An 8,101-nucleotide genomic window follows, 5' to 3' on the forward strand; every position below is an offset into this window, starting at 1 on the left:
CACCTCAGCCTTCCAAGTAGCTGGGACTGCAGATATGCATCACCACACACCTGGTTAACTTTTAAGTATTTTGTAAAGAAGCAGTCTCGCTCTGTTACCCAGGCTGGTCTTGAACTCCTAATAGCATGCAGTCCTCTTGCTTCAGTCTCTGAAAGTATTGAGATCACAGGCGTGAGTCACTGCACACAGACTGTTTGGCATTTTGACAATGGCCCAAATTCTCTATTGCCTACCCGTCACTAACCCTCCTTGTCCAGTATGGAAGACACACATGGGTCTTCCTCCTCACCTTGTCCAGTTCTCACCTGACCACTTCACCAAAGCTGACGAGAAACTACTCCTCAGCACCCAGCTTCCTCCCACAGGCAATAGAGATCTTTCAACAGGGCTGATATCCACTATGGGAATTCAGAAGAAAGCTGGGCAAGTGATAGGGCAAGGGAATGAAGCCAAGAGGTAGTAGAAAGTGGGAAAGTGGAAACATCAGGGAAGGATCATGGAGGGAGAAGAAGAACAGTAAAGTTGTTCAGGTAACTGTTGGCGGATGATATGGTTTGTGGAAGGGTTGAAGAAGGAAGAAAGAAGCACACAAAGTGGCTCAACAGTCAAAGACAAGTTTATTTTAAAGAATAAGCCTGAGAGGGGCTTCTGGCAGAGTTAGGTCAGGAGCACTCTCTCTTACAGACTAAGAGTTTGTAAGACTTCAGAGCAGGAGAGCTTATCACAGGCTGTGTCTCTTTGTCTTGCTTATCTGGGAGGGAGAGTTTTGTGTCTGTTCCCATACATCTTCCTGCAGCTACAGGCATACCCACTGAATCTGCTTTTAGCTTCCCTAGCTTAGTGCATCTAAAGGGAAAGGAATGTGCTTATTAGGGCCACTGTTTTACTGGGGCCCATTGTATGAGTGTGAAGTTTGGTGGTTACCCAAGAGACTTTCCCCACTCCTTCTGGGCCCGAACTGTTTTATCTGTGTTTTACTATCTGCTCTTTCTGGCTTCTTCTTGTTAGAAGTGATTTCCTTGAAGTGCATGAGGTTAGAAAGGGAGCTAGAACTTAAAATGGCAGTGTTATTCCAAGATGATGGTGCTCCTGCTCTGTCAGTTTTGATCTGTATCCCTACCAAATCTCATGTTGAATTATAATCCCCAGGGTTGGAGGTGGGGCCTGGTAGGAGGTGATTGTAACATAGGGGCAGATTTCTCACAAATACTTTAGCGAAATCCCCCTTGATGCTGTCATCAAGATAGTGAGTTCTTGTGAGATCTAGTTGTTTAAAAGTGTGTGGTGCCCACCCCCACCTCCTGCTCCTGCTCCTGCTCCAGCCATTTAAGACTCACCTGCTCCTCCTTTGCCTTCCGCCCTGATTGGAAGCTTCCCGAGGTCTCTCCAGGAGCCAAGCAGATGCCAGCATCATGCTTCCTGTACAGTCTGCAGAACCATGAGCCAATTAAACCTGTTTTCTTCATAAATTACCCAGTCTCAGGTGTTTCTTTATAGTGATGCAAGAACAGTCAAATACAGGGGATAAAACATTAGAAAGAATGAGGATGAATGGTAAATGGAGATCTATGATGAAGAAAAATAAAGCATGTGGAGGTTACAGTTGAAAATAAAAAAAGAAAATGGGTGTAATGTTTGGAGGGGAGGCGTGCAGTGGAGGTGAAGATGGAAAGATGGGCTATGGGGCCATTTCAAGGCAGGATTATAAGGTGGGCACCTGAGACAGTCAGCTAATGACTGCCATTAGAGGAGCTGTAATAGCTCTTGCCTTCAAGAAAGACGGGATTCAAAAGATGGCTTAAATAAATACAAAAATATATAAAATAGACTATTAAACACAATAAGAGAAGTACAGACAAAGCATGGAGGGATCACACAAAAAGGACGTTATGGCATTCAACATTCTGTCCCTTATCTCTGAAGAATTTTGCGACTGAAATTTGAGGTGTTCTTTTTCTTTCTTTTCTTTTCTTTTTTTTTTCCTGAGATGGAGTCTTGCTCCGTCATGCAATGGCGTGATCTCGGCTCACTGCAACCTCTGCCTCTGAGGTCAGGCAATTCTCCTGCCTCAGCCTTCTGAGTAGCTGGGATTACAGGCGCCTGCCACCACGCCTGGCTAATTTTTGTATTTTTAGTAGAGACGGGGTTTCACCACGTTGGACAGGATGGTCTTGAACTCCTGACCTTGTGATCCACCCGCCTCGGCCTCCCAAAGTGCTGGGACTGTAGGCATAAGCCACCGTGCCCAGTCTTGGGGGTTCTTTAGTAGAAAGTTACCATGTACATATATTAAATTACTAAACATCTTCAGCAATCAAAAGGAAATCATATAATGTTTGATAGCAGAAACTTACCCTGATTTAGGGTCTATTTATAATATTAAATTTATACATTTCGAAACACTTTATCTCATTTTTTTGCCTCGAAATCTCTGTTAAGTAAAGTATGATCTTTATTTTGCAAATGATTGGCCTAATATTATACCTCTTTAAATGACAAAGTCATTTTCTACTTCTCAGTCTTCTACTTTTTTCAGTCTTATGTGCTTTTCTAAATCATTGTTGGCATGCTACAATCTGGTGTTTTCTATGATGAATCAGTAGCTTTTTTTATTGTAAAGAGTAGAAACTCTGGTCCTATTTTAACTAATCTTTTCAGTGGTAGGAGGATGAAACAGAAATAAAATATATTGAGAAGGGTAAGTAGGAATTATAAGGAATTGGCATTTGGCACTGGTCGTTCTAAGGAGATTAAAAAGGCATAAACATTAACGAAATGCAATGAACTATTCAGCTCCTAGCATCGTAAATGCTAAATAAATGTTTGTGGAAATAATGAAAGAACGGATGGATGAACTGTAAAACACAGAAATGAATATAATGATACCTAAAATTATTGAGTATTTACCATATGCCAGGCGCTGTTTTAGCCCACTATATGTATCTCATTTTAATCAACACACTAATTCCCTTACGCAGGTACTACTATTATTTCCCATTCTGCAGATGAAGAAACTGAAGTACAGAAAGATTAAGTAATTGTAGTACTGAGGCCTTGTCCCATTTATAACACTGCATGCAGCAAGTTCCTGATTTCATAAGAGCCCTGTGGCAAGTTACCTAATTTCGTAACAAAGTTAGCCAGCCACACTCTTCCTAAGCCAGCCAAGCCTGAGCCCATCAATTGGTTGTTTCTGTTTGTGCTGCCACTTGCGGCTGACGGGACCTGCTCTTGTTCCCTTACCCTTCCACCATTCTTTCAGCTCTGTTTGTGCCTTATTCCAAAGGCTGTTAGCACCACTTGACAACACATCTCTTCAGCCCTAACTGGAAATAAGAATAGGTGGGAATGGGGCTATCAATTTCAAACATAACATGGAGATCCAGGGCTTGAGTTCCAGGTCTCCAGTTCTGCCTTGACTCTCACCTCTGGTCTCTTACCCTAGAAAGCCAAAGCAAAATTCTCTGCATCTTCTGGCCAGCCGTGTTGTATTTTGTTGACTGTATGACAGCCATTCATTCAAAGATTCTGATGTAATGGCTCTGGTATATAAAAAAAAGTGCACCCTGCTCACAATAGCAAAGACTTGGAACCAACCCAAATGTCCATCAATGATAGACTGGATAAAGAAAATGTGGCACATATACACCATGGAATACTATGCAGCTATAAAGAAGAGTGAGTTCATGTCCTTTGCAGGGACGTGGGTGACGCTGGAAATCATCATTCTCAGCAAACTAACACAAGAATAGAAAACCAAACACCATATGTCCTCACTCATAAGTGGGAGGTGAATAATGAGAACACATGGACACAGGGAGGGGAACATCACACACCAGGGCCTGTCAGAGGGTAGGGGGTTAGGGGAGGGATAACATTAGGAGAAATACCTAATGTAGATGACAGGTCGATGGGTGCAGCAACCACCATGGCACGTGTATACCTATGTAACAAACCTGCACATTCTGCATATGTACCCTAGAACTTAAAGTATAATAAAAAAGTGCACCTTAAAAAAATTCACACTAAGAAGGAAAACTTATCATTCCCAATTATAACTGCGTGATGTCATCAATTGAAAAAAAAAGTGTCCCCTTTTCAGAGAAGTTAAAATCTGAAAAAAAAAGCCATGTTAAACTGGGTGAAATGTGGTCTATAATGGTGGCTTGATAGATATTTCTAACATGTGGGGGACTTCATAGCCAGCTTTTCCCATGGCCATTACTACTGCCACTTGCAGTAGTAGTTCTGTCCCTCCTTTTGGAAAAGTTTTGTCAAAAGTTCTCAGTGTTCTGTCCCTCCTTTTGGAAAGTGCTATGAATCGTAGCAGCTGTAGATATAAAGAGTGCTTTTTTTTTTCTTTTTTCTTTTTTGAAATGGAGTCTCTCTCTGTCGCCCAGGCTGGAGTGCAGTGGAATGATCTCGGTTCACTGCAACCTCTGCCTCCTGGGCTCAAGCAATTCTCCTGTCTCAGCCTCCTGAGTAGTTGGGACTACAGGCACACCCCGCTATGCCTAGCTAATTTTTGTATTTTTAGTAGAGACAGGGTTTCACCATATTGGTCAGGCTGGTCTCGAACTCCTGACCTCAGGTGATCCACCCACCTCGGCCTCCCAAAGTGCTGGGATTACAGGCTTGAGCCACCGCACCCAGCCAACAGTGCTCTTTTTGATGCAAACCTGTGAAGATTGTATATTTTGGATGTGATGGCTAACACAGAAGGGTGCAGTGGCAGAGGATGCTAAAGAGTGGATACAACAGGAAGAGTATGGAATATATCAGAGGATATGATGTTTGGGGAGGGGGTGCATGTGTCTCTTTAACCACTATACTATAGAAATATTTCCATTTCCCTCCTCCTCCAAAAAATGCTCCTTCATGACCCTCTGCAGTCAATTCCCAGCCCAAGCCCCAGCTCCTGGCAGTCACTAATCTTTCTATCACTATATTTTTAATGCTTCTAAAATTTCATATAAATGGAATCATGCAATATATAGTATTCTGTGTCTGGAATACTTCACTTAACATACTGTTTTGGGACTTTTCCATGTTGTTGCATATATCAGCTATTCATTCTTCCTTTATCTCAGAATACAATCCCTTGAATGAATGATGCTACAGTGCATTTATCCATTCATTAGTTGATATATGTGTTTGGGTTGTTTCTCCAACGCAACAAGGAAACATTCAGTCTTTCACCATCACATATGATGGTGACTGTAGGTTTTTGGTAAATGCTCTTTCCTACTTTGCTGCAAGTTTTTATCATGAATAAGTGTAGGATTTTGTCAAATGCTTTTTGTGTGTGTGTCAATTAAGATGGTCACATGATTTTTCTGTGTTAGCCAGTTGATACAGTGGATTACATTGATTAATTTTTAATTAATCAATTTTTATTTGTTGAACCACTCTTGCATATCTGGAACAAGTTCTACTTTACGTCCCTGAATAACCAAAGCAATTCTAAGCAAAAAAAAACAAATCTGAAAGCATCACATTACCTGATTTCAAATTATACTACAAGGCTATGCTAAACAAAATGGCATGGTACTGGTATGAAAGTAGATACATAGACCAGTGGAACAGAGTAATCAGAAGCAAAGCCAAATTCTTACAACCAACTGGTCTTTAACAAAGTATACAAAAACATAAACTGGGGAAAGGACAACCTATTGAATAAATGGTGCTGGGAAAACTGGATAGCCACATATAGAAGAATAAAACTGGATCCCTGTCTCTCACCATATAAAAAAATCAACTCAAGATGGATCAAAGACTTTAAGACATGAAACCATAAAAATGCTAGAAGAAAACCTAGGAAAACCCCTTCTGGACATTGGCCTAGGAAAAGAATCTATGACTAAGACCCCAAAAGCAAATGCAATAAATAAATAAATAAATAAATAAATGAATAGGACTGAATTGGAAAAGCTTCTGCACAGCAAAAGAAATAATCATCAGAGTAAGCAGACAACCTACATAATGGGAGAAAATATTTGCAGACGATGCATCCAGCAGAGGACTAATATCCAGAATCTACAAGGAACTCAAACAAACCAGCCAGAAAAATAAATAATCCCATCAAAAAGTAGGTAAATGATATGAATAGACATTTCTCAAAAGAAGATATACAAATGGCCAACAAATATATGAAGAAATGCTCAACATTGCTAATCATTAGGGAAAAGCAAATTAAAATCACAAAGAGATACCATCTTACTCCAGCCAGACTGCCATTATTAAAAAGTCAGAAAACAGGCTGGGTGCAGTGGCTCATGCCTGTAATCTCAGCACTTTGGGAGGCTGAAGCGGGCGGATCACCTGATGTCAGGAGCTCGAGACCAGCCTGCTCAACATGGGGAAACCCCGTCTCTACTAAAAATACAAAAAATTAGCCGGGTGTGTTGGCGGGCACCTGTAATCCCAGCTACTTGGGAGGTTGAGGCAAGAGAATCACTTGAACCCGGGAGGCAGAGATTGCAGTCAGCTGAGATTGCGCCACCGCACTCTCCAGCCTGGGCGACAAGAGCGAAACTCTGTCTCAAAAAAAAAAAAAAAAACCAAAGTCAGAAAACAATAGATGTTGGCACAGATACGCTGAAAAAGGAAGGTGGGAATGTAAGTTAGTGCAACCTCTATCGAAAACGGTATGGAGATTTCTTAAGGAACAAAAGTAGATCTACCATGTGATCCAGCAATCCCGCTACTGGGTATCTACCCAAAGGAAAAGAAGTCATTCTCTCAAGAAGACACCTGTGTGTATAATTTATAACAGCACAATTCACAATTGCAAAGCTATGGAATCAACCAAAGTACCCATCAACCAATGAGTGGGTAAAGAAAATGTGGTACATATACACCATAGAATCTGCTCAACTGTAAAAAAAATGAAATAATGTCTTTTGCAGCAACTTGGATGAAGGTGAAGGCCATTGTTCCAAGGGAAGTAACTTAGGAATGGAAAATCAAATACAGTATATTCTCACTTGTAAGTGGGAGCTAAGCTATAAGCATGCAAAGGCATGCACAGTGGTATAATAGACTTTAGAGATTCAGAAGGAAGGAGGGTGGGAGGGCGGTGAGGGATAAAAAACTACATATTGAGTACAATGTACAGGACTTGGGTGACAGGTACACTAAAACCTTAGACTTCACCACTCTACAATTCATCTGTGTAACCAAAACCACTTGTACTCCAAAAGCTATGGAAAGAAAAAAATCCTACCTTTTCATGGTGTATAATGATTTGTATACATTGTTGGATTCAATTTGCTAACATTTGGTTGAGGAATTTTGTATCTAAGTTCATAAGTGGTATTGGTCTATTGTTTTATTTTTCTGTAATGTATTTGTTTGGTTTTGGTTTCTGGGAAACTGGCCTCGTGAAAATTAGTTGGGAAGTACTCCCTCTTATATTTTCTGGAAGAACTGCAAAATTGGTGTTACTACTTTAAATATATAGTAAGTCTCCAGTGAAACTCTCAGGACCTGGAGATATCTATTTCCACCCCACAGGGTTTTGTTTGTTTGTTTGAGATGGAATCTCTCTCTGGTGCCCAGGCTGGAGTACAGTGATGCAATCTCAGCGCACTGAAACCTCCGCCTCCCAGGTTCAAGTGATTCTCCCACCTCAGTCTCCCAAGTAGCTGGGACAAGTGTGTACTACTTTGCTTAGCTTAGTTCAAAACACTTATTAATTTCCAGCCTGGGCAACGTGACAAAACCCTATCTCTACAAAAAATAAAAACAAAATTAGCCGAGTATGGTGGCACATGCCCATGGCACCAGCTATTTTGGGGACTAAGGTGTGAGGATCACTTGATCTCAGGAGGTGGAGGCTGCAGCAAGCCATGATCATGCCGCTGCACTCCAGCCTGGGTGACAGCAACACCCTGTCTAAAAAAACGAAACTTACTAATTTCCCTTGTAATTACTTTTTTGACCTTATGGATTATTTATAACCGTATTGTTTAATTTCCAAATACGGGAGTTTTCTAGATTTTTTTTGTTATTTCTAGTTTAATTCATTGTCAAAGAACATACCCGGCCGGGCGCGGTGGCTCAAGCCTGTAATCCCAGCACTTTGGGAGGCCGAGACGGG

Source organism: Colobus angolensis, unplaced genomic scaffold (assembly GCF_000951035.1).
Source record: "Colobus angolensis palliatus isolate OR3802 unplaced genomic scaffold, Cang.pa_1.0 Scaffold133, whole genome shotgun sequence".
NCBI classification, from domain to species: domain Eukaryota; kingdom Metazoa; phylum Chordata; class Mammalia; order Primates; family Cercopithecidae; genus Colobus; species Colobus angolensis.